Source organism: Dermacentor albipictus, chromosome 1, assembly GCF_038994185.2.
Source record: "Dermacentor albipictus isolate Rhodes 1998 colony chromosome 1, USDA_Dalb.pri_finalv2, whole genome shotgun sequence".
Classification (NCBI taxonomy): domain Eukaryota; kingdom Metazoa; phylum Arthropoda; class Arachnida; order Ixodida; family Ixodidae; genus Dermacentor; species Dermacentor albipictus.
In genome coordinates, this window is record NC_091821.1 from 260,712,404 (window position 1) to 260,729,911 (window position 17,508).

At 46.8% G+C, this 17,508-nt stretch overlaps 1 long non-coding RNA gene across 1 annotated transcript in view; it reads left to right on the plus strand.

Annotated features, from left to right (window-relative positions):
- The window catches only part of LOC135902922 (uncharacterized), a 197,290-nt gene that overhangs the window by 27,600 nt on the left and 152,182 nt on the right, over positions 1 to 17,508 (plus strand). The gene's annotated exons all lie outside the window — the stretch shown is intronic.

A 17,508-nucleotide genomic window follows, 5' to 3' on the forward strand; every position in this document is an offset into this window, starting at 1 on the left:
ACGCTAACCGAGTGATTATTCGATTCGCGCGCCGAATTCAACGCCACCACTGACAGGTCGGATGCGGATGTCGTCCGCGCACGAAGCGTTTTGCTCTTAACCCGCCTCATCGGTGGTTTTTCTTTTCCCTTTCTCCGTGTGCCAGTCAGTACATTGCTTTTGCGATGAAGCGCCCAGATAAAGAAAGACTGGGGGTGGCGGCCGCAATATTTGAGTGGCAGGAAATCCGACAAGGCACTTTGTATAGATCGCGATGTACGCCACGCGCAGTTTCAAGTTATGCAACGTTTAAAAATGTGACTGGCCAATCGACAATGTTCAGCTGATAAAATGGCTGAATATAGAATACAATTCAGCGGTTGTTTAGATGAAAAGAATGCATTGTAATATTTTACGCTTGTGGAATGAAACCGCAAGTGCTCGCTCCTCTTCCGTGGACCTTCCATTCGTGCTTTCGGCTTTCATTACTAGACATCGAGTTGTGCACATAGTCCATATACTTATATGCACTAAGAGGGAAACTTTTTCGTTTTCATTCAGAAGCCGCGAAGATAATCATGTATAAGCAGTATGATGGGACGCTGATAACTTCTAATAGTTCTGAAACACCAGGAATACTTACTTGCTGACAATAAGCCTAAAGGTCAAAAGTGAACGGAAACACAGATGCGAACAAATAAATCTGCATAATCTAGCTCACTGGGTATTTGTTCAGTAAAACTTACGGATCCGGGTCTGAACTCGCAAAATTTTTCGTTCGTAAGAACTGTTTGGAATCGCGCTATCACTATAACAATGTGTTCGCTGTGATTTATTCACCGCCGCCGTCAGTATTGACCATTGCATGTTTTTGGAGCTACTCTAGAATAAGAACTGTTTTGTGAATACAGGGGCAGATAAGTCAATTTCCTGCCGCCGTCTTTACAGCAGTCTATTTTTCTTGTGTTCGGCACATACTTGGTTTACTTCTTTTGTTAGCGCTGTTTTTCCCGTCTGATTTGACGTTTTAAAGGAAGGACTGGCATTAAAATGTTATTCACGTTACAGTGTTCTTCCCCCTTTGCGTAATTTCACCACGGCGCTCAAAAACAGCGGGCTACTTTACACGTTATAGAGCCGCAGTTTGCTGCAATTGACGGCTAAGGACGACGCAAAGCGTAACGACGACATCGGCAAAACAGCAAGCTGCTCATTACGGTGTGGAAAAAAGCATTAAGGGAAACGTCTAAAACAAAGCTGCTGCAGCGCTAACGATGAAAGTGAGCGGAGATTTTAAAAAAAATATATGGTTGCGAAGCATGAATGCTCACGCCGTCCGAGCGTAAGGATCAGTGCGCGGAAACGGGAGAATCGCCCTTATAACGTCCCGCTCTCGTAAAGAGAGCTTCCGGCTTACGTATTCAAACGTCAGTCGCTTTAACATACCGCATATAGTGTCAGTATCGACCCACTCTGCTCATTCATTTCTGGCGGAGAACATCTGCATTAACCAAGAGAGTGTTCTCAGTGAACCGGGCATAACGCATTCCTTATCTGCATGTGGAGATTCGTGGCTCCGGTCGCACCATACATAAGCTATTGTCGGAGGTGAAAAAAAAAGAAGAAACGCGCGTGTACAGGACCAAACGAAGAAAGAGGAATTGAAATTGACTGCCTCCGCAGGACGAGCAAATATGAGTAGGAATTAGAGCTGCCCCAGCTAAGCGAAGTCGTTAACGTGCGGGTTTATGTATATGTATGTATCCATACGGCGCACGCAACAGAGGACAATTCATTCCAAGAGCGGACGGGCGAGTCATCAAGTGCTGAACGCGCGAAGCTCATCGCGCGCTGGAAAAACCTGGCGCGATAAAATACAGGACGGAGGACCTTGCCTGATGAAGGCTCCCGCTATAGACGCCGGCCGCCGTGAAATTGATTTCACCTAGAGTGCAGAGCGCCGATCGAACGCCCAGGGTGCAGAGAAGCTATTTCTATTTTGCATCATTTGTGCTCGCCTTCTTAATGCACTACGCGATAAGCGGCACAGACTTAATGCAAGCGACGACAATCATCATCGTAACACACTTTGCGAGCGGCGCTCTTTCTTGCGCTCACGTGGTTTCTCTCGTTCAGTAGAAGTACGTCGACCACGTGGCTATACCGCTGTGAAGTGAGATACGGTGGTCATGGTTATACTTACTGGTCCTGTTGCACAAACTGAGAAAGCTTGTTTATGGCAGTAACAACTGCCATGTGGTGGAACGAGGGACGGCTGACGTTAGTAATTCCGAAATGTGACATAATTTATTACGCCAGCACACTTTCCCTTCCTAGCAAAAAAAAGAAAAAGAAAGAACATCGTCTTCAGTAGTGGTTTGTATGTGAAGGCCAGTAGTAAAGTGCCCGTCAGAGGCAATAAATTTGCCTTGCTGTTCTGCTATCGTGTGTGCTTTCAGGACGGTAAACAAGTCTATAACGCCATTCCTTGTTTATTCTCGGTCAGCGGAGACAAAAGTGGCTGTGTATAAAATCTGCAAGCTTCTAGAAATACAAAGTGTGGCTGAGAAACACAAGCAGCGTATTGCGAGCAATCATTGTGACTCGTTCCACAAAATGACGCCGAAAACAAAGAAACAATATATTCGCAGTGCATAGAGTGAGCAACATTTGTTTGAAATGTGCTCGGTGCACATTATACCAGCTATATTACATACCATTTTCTCATTTCTTTTTCTTTGATGGACCTCAATATTTCTCTAGATACCCTTGGTTTTAGTTGTTATTCACTCGTTGCTCAGCGTCTTCCTCGAGTGAGGACTGTGGCGTCGAGAAACAATTCATTCGTTACAGTGACAACGTTTGATAGCTTCGAGGCGTCTTTAAGGACTTATGTGTGTTGACTTATGTATATGGCTTTGTGCATACAACCTTGTTTGATGACCTAGCTCCACGTGGTGCATAAAGCGCGGATAATCAATGTCACTCCAGAATTAAGACAAAAAAAAATTCTTGAGGCGCTTTTCTAAACCAAACCCTTTGGTTAAGAAACAACTCGCCTAGTCACTCAGTTACTACGCCAACATGCATTCGCTGGTCGGTATTTGTATAACTTTCTTTTGCTTACTTTGTTATTCGATGACTTAAGGTGCGCCTTTCAAAGCGGAAAAGAAGACAAAACACGGAAAGGCGAACAGACAACAGAATGAAGCTAGAATTCGAATGCGCTGCCTGACTGCGACGGCTCGGGCAAGGTTCTTTCTCATTTACGAAACAGATACAGTAAACATTTACTCAGTGTTAGGGGCAAACGAATTACCGCGACAGCGAAAGTTCTGGAAGTGCGCAGTAATGTTTAGGCGCCCCGCCGAAAGCTTTGGAGGACCTTGGTTGGCACAAGGTGCACAAACTAATTCGTGCCGTTAATTGTTTGCCTCAACACATAAGTTTCAAGTCACTCGCACTGTAGATTGTGAACAAAAGCACTTAATGTTACCGATGGGGCCCACCACCCTGAGTACGTTGTAAAAGAAAAAGGGGGGGGGGGGGGAAAGGAAAAAAAGCTGCTTGCCTTTTCACCATTGATTGGGCGAACGGTACTTTGGGACTCTACAATTCCTCCACATTGAAGTTTTCGCAATCATCTGAGCCGCCACACCTCGTTCTTCAGAACACTTATTATTGCATACAAGGAAACAGTGAAGGCTATTGGTACGAGAGCATGGTGGTCAAGTTCGTTACTGTGCAGAAGGTAGCCGGTTTCATATCCTCAACGGCGCCTACCCCGCGGCCAGTGCGGCCCCGCAGCTGTCCATGTTGGTGGCGCCTACAGCCTCCTGGCTGCAAAAATGCTCCAACTTCATTTTTTTTAATCTGCAGCACCAAAGAGTCGCCTGTGCTATTATTTCTCGAAAAGGCGTTTGGGCGCCAGGTACCAATAGCACGCATGCAAGGCATTAAATTATTTACATGCCATGACGTGAATTACATGACATGCATAGCGTACATGACGTGACATAAATGTCATGCCATGCCATAATATAAACTTCACCATCATCATCGAAGCACAAGCTCTGCGCATTGTATATGCATAATTTATTGTTTTTTTATATCTTTTTCTTTGAATGGTCGACCATTTAAAAACATCAAATATTCCCACAAAGGTTGCTTCGTGTGCGCAAGAGGAGGAGGAGGTATTCACTCATAAAACGGTTGCACCCTTTGGGGTGTATATTTGTCCCACAACAATAATCGTCATCTGCCTTGCCTGCGTTTGCTTTCTTGAAAACTCGGCGCTCGCTACTTTCTTCTCGAGAATGCTGCGTCACGCTGATACCACACATGCCGTTCGTTACTCGGAAGTACCGAGCTCGCAGTGTTAAAGGAAGGAAATGTGGACAGAACTGCTGACGATTATTCTTGTGTGGCAAATATACACCCCAAATGGTGTACATTTGTCTACACTCTTAAAACGGTTGCACCCTTTGGGGTGTAAATTTGTCCCACAACAATAATCGTCATCTGCCTTGCTTGCGTTTCCTTTCCTGAAAACTTGGCGCTCGCTACTTTCCTGTCGAGAATGCTGCGTCACACTGATAACGCGCATGCCGTTCGTGACTGGGAAGTACCGGGCTCGCCGCGTTATGGTACGTCCACACTAGCGACAAAAACGCGCGCGACACAACGCGCGCGGCGAGCGGTGCTGTCGCGCGCGGCAAGATTCACGAAAAGCGGCAGCAACGCGCGGCAAACGCGCGAAGGGTGCGAGACCCATTTTTCGCGGCAGACGCGAAACGTCCACCAATCAGAAGCGAGCCGCTTTACGAGCCGCGCTGTTGTGGCGCAACCTGTCGCATAAGCAAAGAATCATAATCTATGGGCTCTGAGACTGAACAGTGACACGCGCGCCGTAAAATCTCAGAGGCCATTTCCAGTCAAGGGGGCTGTTTTCGTTAAGCCTTACCACACCGGCACTGAGGCGTCGACGAAGAATTCGCCTCGCAATGGAGGCGTTTTTGGAAACCGTTCGCGGATATGCGTACCTCTATGATAAATCGAGCGTCGGACAAGGAGCTGCGCGCCAACCGCTGGCACATTATGGACAGCAGTTTGGCATGACAGGTGAGTAATTGGTGAAGGTGGGGAAGCAGAGTGCGCGCCTGGCCCTCAGTGTCCCTGTACCGCACTCAAAACTTTCTCGTCCGCTGTCTGGCACGTCGGCGTCGCACAAGTAAAGAACAAACAAGTATTATAGTGTTCACAGTCACCAGTAGCTCCTCGTCCGTATCCGACATGCCTGAGCGTGGCCGGCAGTGGCGCAAAAAAACACAGACACTTCCGATGGAAGACGAAATGGGCAGAGCGAAGAGCGCGTTGTCGCGAGAAGTATCGAATGGAACGAGACAACGCGGGACTCCACGGGCCGCTGCCGCGTGCCGCAAAACGCGACTGTGGACTTGCCCGCACGCGTCTGCCGCGCGGGCGCTTGCCGCGTGCGGCGTGTCGCGCGCGTTTTTGTCGCTAGTGTGGGCGTACCATTAGAGAAAGGAAACGCGGGCAAGGCGGATGACGATTATTGTTGTGGGACAAGATAAGCCCCAAAGGGTGTAAATTTTTCTAAGAGTGTACACTCTTAAAACGGTTGCACCCTTTGGGATGTGTATTTGTCCCACAACAATAATCGTCATCTGCCTTCCTGGCGTTTCCTTTCTTGAAAACTCAGCTCCGGCTACTTGCCTGTCGAGAATGCTGCGTCACACCGATAAAGCGCGTGCCGTTCGTGACTGGAAAGTGCCGGGCTCGCAGTGTTAAAGAAACCCGGGCAAGACAGATGACGATTATTGTTGTGGGACATAAGCGCCAAAGGGTGTAAATTTTTCTAAGAGTGTACACTCTTCGTTTCGCAATCGTTTTAAGAGTGTAAGAGTGTAGCAGCTCTTCGAAAATGGATTTTACACTCTAAAAAACGTTTACACCCTTTGGAGTGTATATCTGCCACACAGCAATAATCGTCATCTGCCTTGCTTGCGTTTCCTTTCTTGGAAACGCTGCGCTCGCTGCTTTCCTGTGCCGAATGCTTTGTCATGCTAATAGACAGTTTTAGCAGAGCGTTTGCTTGCGCTCCGCTCCGCACACGTTTCACGTGCGCCGGTGGCTGCATAGAATGCATTGATTTCGCTTATCTAACAAGCGCGTCTCCCAGAGACGCCACTGACGTGCTCTCAGCTTGGCGGTAAAACGATTACGAAAGCATCGACACGCCCCCTGACGCACCGCTAAATCAGGTTCCTAGCGGAACGTGGTCAGCGTCACACGTTCCGGTGCCGCTATGTGTGCTGTGCGCACGCGCGTCAGTGTTCCCGGCAGCGTTTTGCTGAGCGCCTGCGTGCCAATTGTTGTGATAGGCCGGTCTGAGTGGAGCGGACCGTAAACGCTCTGCTAAAACTCTCTAAGAACGCGCATCGTTACTGGAAAGTATACCGGGCTCGCAGCGTTAATGAAAGGAAATGCGGACAAGACAGATGACGTTTATTGTTGTGTGGCAAGATACGAAAAAAGGGTGTGAACTTTTCTTATACTCTTAAAACGGTTGCACCCTTTGGGGTGTATATTTGTCCCACAACAATAATCATCATCTGCCTCGCTTGCGTTTCCTTTCCTGAAAACTCGGCGCTCGCTACTTTCTTGTCGAGAATGCTGCCTTACACTGATAAGGCGCATGCCGTTCGTGACTGGGATGTACCGGGCTCGCGGCGTTAAAGAAAGGAAACGCGGGCAGCACGGATGACGATTATTGTTGTGGGACGAGATACGCCCCAAAGGGTGTAAATTTTTCTAAGAGTGTTAAGCAAATTACACCCTTTCGGTCATATCTTGCCACACAACAATAATATTCATCTGTCTTGGCCGCATTTCCTTTCTTTAACGCTGCGAACCCGGCACTTCCAAGTCACGAACGGCATGCGCGTTATCAGTATGAAAGAGCATTCGCGACAGGAAAGTAGTGAGCGCAGCGTTTTCAAGAAACGAAACACTAGGAAGACAGATAGCGAGTATTGTTGTGTGGCAAGATAAGACCCAAAGGGTGTACTTCACGGAGTTCCAAAAACAGGTACCTTGCACCTATCCTTTCGTGCGAGAGAGGTAGACAAGTTGGTATCGGGCACGCACCGGCAAATGACTGCTGTCGAGGCTATTGCCCTGCGTTTTTCGTATCGGCAATCGTGCAGCATCGTCACTGAAGGCTGTCTTAAATTTTCGCATGTCATCGACTTGGACTTGCGTCTCGCGGTTCTGTAGTTGCATGCCGTTCATTTTTCTCGCCAGTTGTCATACATTTATCATCACTAATTTCCTTGCCCTTCTTCAACGGACAGTAACAAGTGCGGACGTGCAGGCTCCGGCCAGCTTCTCTGCCAATTCCTGCAAACTATATTTGTCACTGTTTTTCTCTTTCTGCTCTACGCCCTAACCTGGTGCCTTGTTCCCTGTTTCAGTCTCTTTCCATTTCGTGTTGCGAGGACAACTGATTTAGATATTACGCCGAAATCGCCGTACATTGTGCACAATGGGGCTGCATTCTGTGTAAAAAGTAAAGCAAGGCGTCTGAGATAGTATTATTTGCCAGCCAAATTCACCACTAGGGCCATTTTTCAAACTTAGAGCTGCTTATTGGTTGATGTCGTGCGCTCTATGTGCTTCAGTGCACCTATTTCACCAAAGCTCTGTAGAAGTCCACGTTGAAACTAGGTCCAGTCATGCAGCAACTTGCCATCTTTCTGTGACTGCATTAGTCATTCGCGGATTTCTTGACGTGCAGTCGCTCCCAGAAGTTCCGAAACCGCTAAGCGTATGCAAACTGCAGCTTGGAGACTCGATGGAATCCGTGGGAGCCTCTTGGTGCTTAAAGGCTACAGATACTGCTGGAATAATGCTTCATTCTTACTATATAATAGCCTTCGTAGCTAAAGGACAATTATCAAAGGGCCCAACGACGGCTACTCTAGTATTCGAAATGACTTTGAAACTTCTGATGAAAATGAAGTCTTACAACCTTTTCTTTTAGTTTTATGTTCGGCGTATAGTACAGTCCTGTAATAGAGGCTGTGTATCGTTACAGGGCGTTCCCCACGACATCAAAAGGGTCATTAGACGTGCCTGGTAGAAATCGCGAAAAGCTGTAGGCTGTGATTGAGTTGTTGCAACCTCGCAGCGTCTAACACATAATTTCTAGGCGAACAAGAATCTGTTTCGATGCTCAGCATGTGTAGAAATACATTAATAGCAACAAAAAATAAAAAAAACGAAAGCCTTGCTCTGCATAGTCTCCCTGCTCATAGCGAATACTGTGTAATGTAAGAGCGAACAAAGCGTCATGAAAGCGGCAAATCAATGCATTGTGGAACTGCATTATAACAGGGATTATACTATTTCAAGCAGCCGTGCGGACAATAAACAGCGCTTTGACGTTTCTCCATATCCTACAGCTGACTTTCTGCAGCGAATGGCTCGCGGCAGTCAATGAACTAACGCTGAAAGTGCATGCAGTACATTCTCTCTCATTTTCTTTCTTTCTTGAATTTTTTTCATGTGCGATAGCACTCTACGGGACACTAACCGGCCTTAGTTCTTACAGTCTACGCAAAATAAAGCCTGGGAATCCCGTAGGCTGTGCATAACCAACGCACTGGGTAGAGCCTACGATGAGATCAGTACACAACGTGTGTCCTCGCACGTTTGTTTTAATGTGGTTCGTGACACAAGCAGATCCCACAGGCTGTGTAATTTGAGGCGTCGCTAGACACTCAGACAGATGTAAGTCCTGGCAAAGCTTTTATTGCGATGGCATCATACAGACAAAAACTTGTCTTTCGACAATGTAAGTAAATAAACTCTCAGCAAAGGGGAGGGGACGCGGGGGTGTATAATTATTCACCCTGCGAACATACTGTCCAAAGGGTCAGCTGTCAACATCAACAGGGTATATACTTCTATTTCACGAAGCTACAGTCCAACTGCGCATAACTCCGGTTCACAGACGGCTTAATTCGCTCAACAGAAGAATATACGTCATTTATTAGTGTCATTTTGTTCTCAGATTTCCACTTTGCCCGTGTCGCCAAGTGGATCACGTGATCCGCCTTCCTCTCCAAAGCCTCGTAGCAGGTACAGGAGGTACACTCATAGCTCTAGGGCTGGAGCACCATTATCAGCAGTAGCAGGCTAGAAGGCAAACCTCTCCAGTTTTCATGAAAAAGACAATCTTTCGATGTCGCCCCACCTCGCTCATTCTGCTGGCCTGAACGTCGCTTCAGCGCAGTTTCCGCATACCTAGGAGCTTACTGACAGCAAGGAACGCCAGTGCAGCCCGCGTTAGCATTGCGCGTCACCGTATATTGTGCGGGAACTTCTCCGGTTGGTGTGCAAGAACTGCAACTGTGTACCACGAGGGCTCGCTCCACGCCTTGATCTGCTATGAACTGCGTAAGTGCCGCTCTGGCGCTACCTGTTCCAGGACAGGATACCGCAATGTCAAGTCGCCTATAGCGAAAAAAAAATACCAATATTACTTTTTTGATAAAATGTATAGAAATGGAAAGATGGGCTTCTTTATGCAAAAATCCAGATATACGCAGCTCATGCAAGAATAAAGAAGAGAGAAAGCAAGAGAGAGGGGGTGTCAATGCAAGAAGGTTAACCAGATGCGAGTTTCCGGTTCGCTACCCTGCACTGTTGTGCGGGAAGTAGGGGTTGGAACGGGGACAGAGAAAGAATGAAAGAAGAAGAAGACAAACAGGCCACAGGGGAAGGGAGAACTAGGAACCTCTTTATTCACATTGTTCAACCTGTACTCATGAACGCCATAGCTAACTTTGTATTTCTAGGTGCCATTTGGTTATTGTTTTCTATATACAGGGTGTTTCAGCTAACTTTAGCCAGAGTTTAAAAATATGCCGATGCACTCAAAGACGACGCAACCAAAAGCATGTTCCTCACTTTTGTATATAGTGTGTCACGCTATTTTATTTTGCTTAATCAGATAATTAGTCAATATTAATTAACCAACTTCTGAAGCAACGGGGTTAGGCAAGAATTCCAATTAGAAAGTTGCAGAGCGGTTTACAAAACGTCCGATTAGACAGTAGAGACGTTTAGCTTGTACGCTAATCCGGTAAACGGGAGCGGTTTGGGCGGGTTACCGGATGGTCGGGGCGTAAACGTGAGCGGTGAAGCCGCCTGGTGTTGTAGAGCTCAACCAGACAAACGCATAGCTAAAACTGCAGTAACTCACCATATCCTGCTTCGCCACTCGTGCAAATTTTTGGCAGCGGCGTAATTGAGAACACGATTACGCCACTTTCGAATATTTACCCCAGCAGCTAAGCAGAATACAGTAATTAGCTCTGTGGTTGTGTGGTTGAGCTTTGCGCCACCAGCTGGCGCCACCGATCGGGCCGCTCACCTTTACGCCCCCGCTAAACCGGAAAACCGCCCGCGCTTTCCCGGATACCGGACGCGCTAAAGGTCCCTAGTTTCTAACTTTCTATCCATTAGGTATTAGCGTTTTTGTGCTTGCTGTGGATGCTCGCGAAATAAAAAATAAGGTACCACGTCACATACACGCTTGCGCGCAGTGATTGCAGCGCTCGCAAACTGTCCGCGTACAAACGATCATAGCATCTAGCAGGGCGTGCTGCCACTTAAAAGGCGACAGGGCAGTGAAGAAGGCGTTGGCTGTGCAATTTACACCGATGATGTGCTTCCCTCGCGGTGGTTCATGACAGCGATAAGCAGACTCAGTGGCAGCACACCTGACTAAATGCTATATTCGGTTGTGCGTGGAATGCTTGGGAGCAGTACGATCCCGACGAGCAAGCTGGCATGTAACGTGGCATTTATTTTGTATTTCGCGGGCACCCGCAGTAAGCTGAATAACACTAATACTTAGTAGATTGAAAGACAGAAACTGTTTATTCGAACGTTTTGCAAACCGCTCTGCAACTTTCTGATTGTAATTGTTGCCTAACTTCGTTGCTTCAGAAGTTGGTTAATATTGACTAATTATCTTATTAGGCAAAACAAAAAAATAGCCTGACGCACTACATACAAAAGTGAGCAACAGGAATTTGGCCGCGTCGTATTAGACTGCATCGGCATGTTTTTAAGCTCTGGCTAAAGTCAGCTGCAACACCCTGTAATTTGTCTTGCTTTCTTAACTCCAGATTGTTGAATTTATCCTTTTTGCTTGTAACCACTCCTCTCTATAATGCCGTAATAGTTCTGAGGGTATGCTAAATAAACAAATAAATAAATAAATAAATAAATAAATATATATATATATATATATATATATATATATATATATATAAATTAATTAATTAATTAATGTACGTGTTTGGTCAGGCCGGTGGACCTCAAGAAGCGCTCTAGCGCACTAGACTCTCGATGCGCGGATGCAGTTCGACAAAACAAGGCACGTGGTCTCTCCGCAGGTAGAGATGTTGATGATGGCAAGGAGTGCGGGCAAGGTGCCTTACGTGCACTCTTAGTGCTTCAACTGCGATGTGGGTCTTGATGAGGTGGTCTTAAGCTATTTAGAGGAAGACCTAGCGAAATCCGGAGGGCCTGGTTCTGAAGGCTTTGTATAGTACGTCGGCTTGTTTTACTTGCGTTGGTTAATGCTGGCAAGATATACCGCAGAAAGCCGAACGAAATATCCTATGTAGTAGCAGCATAACACTTGTGAACATTTTCCACTTCTTTCCAGCGAAGAACTTAAAACTGTGACAGTTAGATGCTAGTGAACCGCATTTTCATGTTCGATACATGTGGACTCTATGAGATGTCTCTTTCAATTATGATAACTAAGAATTTGTATGACCGGGCATTCGGTATCGTTCGCCCATTGATTAATACACTGTAGTGCGTCATGGGCTTACGCGTAAACGCCACGAGTGCACATTTCTGCATTGAAATTTGTGGGCCTTGATAGTGGAGGTAACGTGTAGTTTAAGAGGCAGCATTTTGAAGCCTTGCGCGCACCTGTAGGCCTGTTACTCCAGAAGCCCAAGTGTATGTCATCCGCGTACATTGATAATTTAACTGTGCTGGGAAGGTGATCAAGCAGACCAGCTAGCTTGAGATTGAACAACGTAGAGCTCGCTACGCCACCCTGGGGGACGCCACGGTTCGTGCACTGTAAAGAAGTGTGGTGGTCCTCGGTGCTTGCAATGAAAAATGGCAGATAGAGATAGCTGCACATCTGTCGAAACATCCTACCAGCGAGGCCTAACTCTTCGAGAGCAGCGAGGATGGCTTCTTGCGTAACGTTGTCGTACGCCCCTTTGATGTCGAGGAACGAAGACGCGCAGAGCCGATTGCATCATTTCTGGTGCTGAACGTAGGTATCCACATCGACGACGTTAACAAACGAAAAGCTGCCTCGTGAGAAGCCTCCCATGTCATTTGTGTAGCTATTGGGATAATTCAGGCGCCACTCCAGGCGTCCGACAATCATCCTCTCTATCACTTTGCCCACACAGATCTCCAATGGAATCGGGTGATGCGATGAAAGCTACAACGGCAACTTGCCAGGCTTCAGTAGCGCAACTACGCGGCTAGTCTTCCAGCATGTGGAAAGTGTGCCATCTCGCCAGGATTCATTATACAGATCTAGCTGAACATTTGTCGGCTGCTGCCCCCGATGACTCGAGGCTCCGTAAGAAATTCCGTCAGGGAAATTTTCAGCAAGCACTATGCGCAGCGGTTCCATGGCCATGGCGTTGAGCTGTTGAGCGAAAGGTCGTACGATCGTTCCCGATAGCGGAGGCCGTATTCCGATGGAGGCGGAATGCAAGAACTCTCGTGTACCGGTGTTTTGGGTCCAAGTTAAAAAATTCCACCTAATCTAAATTAGTACGAAGCCCTCCACTACTGCGTTCCTCATAGCCCACTGTGCTGTTTAGAGACATCAACTCCCTCAGTTTATTTCAACTTTTACGTAATAAACACACAAATTTTCACTAAGGGCACCTGCATTGGAAGCATCGTCTAGTGTTTGGGACAGTAACGCATTGCATAGCGAAGAGTCCATTGAAGCCTTTCCGTGTATATATGAAACGGAAAATTGTCATCCACCCAAATGTGTAGCACAAGCTACAAAGAACACCTATACGGGTTTCTCAAAGAAATCTTCGCAGTTCAAAAAAAGTTTGCCCTGATCCTGAAGGATCAAACCCGGGACCATTGCCTTTTCGTTGCGGTCGTTCTAACATCTGAGATAGCCAAGGCACTAGAAGATCGCAGCACTTCAACTACGAAGCTTTCTTTCTGAGAAACCCTTAAAGAATTTCCTTTGTAGCTTTGTGCTACAGTTGGGTGGATGACAATTGCTTTTTCTTTCAGAGACCTTCATCCACCTTGTGGGTTTCCACAGAACTTCATCTACATATTTATAAAAAATGCAAACTTGCTCATAAACCTTCTGGGACCCGCCGCGTTGGCTTAGTGTATACGGCGCTCTGGTGCTGAGCTGAATGTCGCGGGTTTGATTTCTAGCCCTCGTGACCCCATGTCGATGGGGTCGGAAGACAAAAAATTTGGAGGACACTTAAGCTTCGCCTTGGAACGCGATAGCATTGAAAGATCCCTGACTGCTTCTCGCGATTCCCAGCAACTGCAGCTGATGTGACTGTAATGATTACCGGGAAACGCTGAAGGCAATCGTTATGCACGAAGGTGAGCTTTCTGGTAGAAACGCGACCTCTTGCGTGGGCCAAATGCGGAGATAGTGCACAGCCGCGCCAAGAAAAAAAAACGCATCATTTTAAGGTTTCCGTTATTGTTTCGCACTTTTAATACTTACGTCTGAGAAGATTTAACATCAAAGGCATGCGCTGTCGGTGTTTTATTTCATGACATATGTTTGTGGGCTGTCATTCTCAAAATTCCTAGGAATAAGTTTGTCAATAATGTAAGAAAAGGTATGAGCAACTCTAGAGATGACCCGCCGTGGTTTCTCAGTGGCGATGGTGCTGGGCTGCTGAGCACGAGGTCGCGGGATCGAGTCCCGGCCACGGCGGCCAATGCGGCGGCCGTGGCCGGGCGAAATGCGAAAACGCCTATGTACTTAGATTTAGGTGCACGTTAAAGAACCCCAGGTGGTCGAAATTTCCGGAGTCCTCCACTACGGCGTGCCTCATAATCAGAAAGTGGTTTTGGCACGTAAACCCCAAAATTTAATTTTTAACTTTAGGGATAGAATGCTGAAGCAATATAATCCCCAAATACCGCATGTGATATAGCAAGGCCTGGCATATACATGTAGCGTTCCTATTTAAAGGACACAGTAGACGTAAAGCATTGCTGTGGAACTGGCGTCCATCTTGTCTACATTTTTATTCCCACTTCCCTCTTCTCTTCTCCTGTCTCCCGGTTCTCGCGCTTCTTCATCTTCTATTCGAAGGCTCATACCGCTTCACCCTTCCAGGTTTCTTTTGCTAACCCCTCCTGGGGTAATACTTGAAAACGTTTCCAATCGAAGCACATTCAACTGTGCCCCGTTCACCAATGTACCACACAGTCTTCAATATTCCTTTCTGAGTGGCTGTCTTTGTCACAGAGTAAGGACCATAAAATTTGGCACTGGATTCTCTTACTCCTTTCCTAACTAGAATGAGGTCGGTGACTTGAATGTCTGGGATATCTACGCAATGTCTCTTGTCAAAATTTTGTTTCATTCGTTTACGGTACCTCTCCTCCTGCGATTTTTGTTTCCTCTCCTCGACGATCTTGAGATTTTCTAACAGCCCCAATTCACGGTCCGCCTGAAGAATAGGGGTCTCTCCTGAAGACGCGAACTGCGGGCTACATCCCAAGCCACTGGTGTAGGAGCGATTGTGATGTCGTACAGCTGCTTCTAAAGAGCATTTCCAACCACCAGGGAAACTATCGTACATCCTGATGTATTGTTTTACATCTCGTATAGCACGCTCTGCAAGCCCATTCGCTGCGGGATGGTATGGCGCACAGAATTTGATTGATATATTATGGTCTCGAGCCCATCTTGCAAGCTTTTCACTCTTGAACGCTGGACCGTTGTCACATACAATCGTCCTGGTTGTCCTAAACATTTCCCGTTCGAGAAGGGCGATGACACTATTCGCATCTTCTTTTCCTGCCCGTGCCGCGACCATCCTGGTGCATTCATCTATGGCCAGAAGAAAAGCTTGCGTTTTTCGGACTCCTTCTCGTTTCTTATTCAGCTCGGCAAAATCAAGGTGTATAACTTCAAAAGGCACGTTCGAGTGGCAAGGTATTATCATGGCGTCCGTAGGCTGCTTATATTTCACTTTGTTGACCTGACAAAGGTGGCATGAACGAACGTATTGCTTGACGTCTTCTTTCATGTGAGGCCACGTAAATCTCTTGACTAGCTTGTTGTAGGTGCGCCAAAATCCGTCGTGTCCTCCAGATTCTGGGCTATCGTGGTACAAATAAAGAACCTTTGAAATCAGCGTTGGCGGGACTTGATAGCGACCTTCCATAAACATCAATTGTTCAGTGCCTTCCCACAATTTTACTTCATTGATTTCTTCAGATTGTTCGGCCTGTATCATCAGTCTAGACAATGCATCTGCATCAGTCAAAAGGGGTCCAGGTCTGTGCGAGATGGTGAAATCAAATTGCTGCAAATAGTTCACCCATCTGGCGATACGTCCCTTAGGTTGAGTCATATTCAAGAGATGAGTGAGGGCCTGGTGATCGGTGAACAAAGTAAACTTCGCACCTTCTAGGTACGTACGGAAGTACTGAATTGCTTTAAGGACTGCAAGCGCTTCCTTTTCAGTAGTGGTGTAGTTGACTTCAGGTGGCTTGAGGGTGTAGCTGTAGTAGCCTACTACGTGTCGCTTTTCTCGGCCGGATGCTTCTGGACATTTCTGGTACAAGACTGCACCTGTTCCATAATGTGAGGCGTCGGTATTCAGTTCAAAGGGTAAGGTGAAATCTGGTATGCGTAGAATAGGGTCAGCAGAGATTCTGTGCACCAGATCACGGTAGACTCTCTCACATTCCTCATCCCACTCAAATGGAACTGCTTTCTGCGTTAGGCGCGTGAGGCATCTTGTTTTTATGGCAAAGTCTTTTATGAAAGGTCTGAAATGTCCTGCTAATCCCAAAAACACACGCAATGAGTGGACGTCATATGGTTTTACCAGTTGGGATATCCTCTCAACGGACTCTTGTTTCGTGCTTTTGGTAGTCCCATCAAAGACTCTTCCAAGAAACACAACTTTTCTTTGAAAGAACGCACTTTTCTTAAAATTAACCTTGAGGTGTGCCAAGCTCAAGGCATTTAATACCTGGGACAGGTGTTCTTGATGCTCTGCCTCTGTTTTGGAGAAGACGATAATATCGTCGATGTACACGTTACAAAAGACACCTAGGAAAGGCTTCAGGACTTCGTTCATTATCTTCTGGAACCATGCTGGTGAGTTTTTCCAGCCGAAAGGAAGCCGGTTATACTCGTACAGGTCGAAGGGCGTGATAAAAGCAGTGTACATTTTTGTTTCTTCGGTTAGCGGGATCTGCCAGAAACCTTTGCACAAGTCAATACGTGAAAAACATCGGCAGCCACCTGTCTCATCTATAATCGTGTCTATCTTCGGCATGGGAAATGGTATAAGCTCTGTCTGGCGGTTGAGAACCCTGTAATCTGTGCACAGTCTGAAAGTTCCATCTTCTTTCGGCGCAATAGTTATGGGAGAGGCGAAGGGTGACACCGAAGGCCGGATTATATTCGCGTCTAGCATCTCCTGCAATTCCTTCTTCAACCAAATCTTGCGCTCTCTTGACATGTTATAAGGCGATTTTCGGATGACAGTCTTGTCGGTTAGCTCGAAAGGCACCTTGTGTGACGTCATCGCTGGTGGGTAGCTTCCTATGCATACCAGTTCAGGATAGGTCGTTGCAATATCCCTCGCGCACTTGACAACTCGCAGGTTATCTTTTCTATCAGGCTGTGTCTCTTGCCTTGATAGTCCTTCCACTAAAACAGCATCGTCCCAGTAAACGTTGATTTTTAGTTTCTTTATATCTGGTCTGGATAGCAGAAAGTCATACGTCACCCCCTCAATCACCAGTACTTCACTCTCTATTTGATGACCTTGGAACTCGATGTTTACTGAGGCCCATTGATTATGCATTGTCACTTTTCCGTCGTAGCCTTGCACCCGTAGTACTCTTCCACTATGCAGGTGACTTGCATCTACCAGCTTGGCACTAATTATAGACACAGAGGCACCGCTGTCAACCAAAGCCATCATATGTCTGTTTCCCACTTTGACAGGGATGTGAAGTAGGCTAGAGCAAGTTAAATAAACAGTCTCAGTTGTGGTCATCGGGTCGGACTGATCACCCTTGTTTATCAGTTTTGTTGTCGTCGGAGCCTCTTCAGCGTCCGAAAGGAGGGGAACGGGGTCGCTGTCGACGTTATGCACCCGACCTCTGGGAGCGCGCCAACCCAACTTC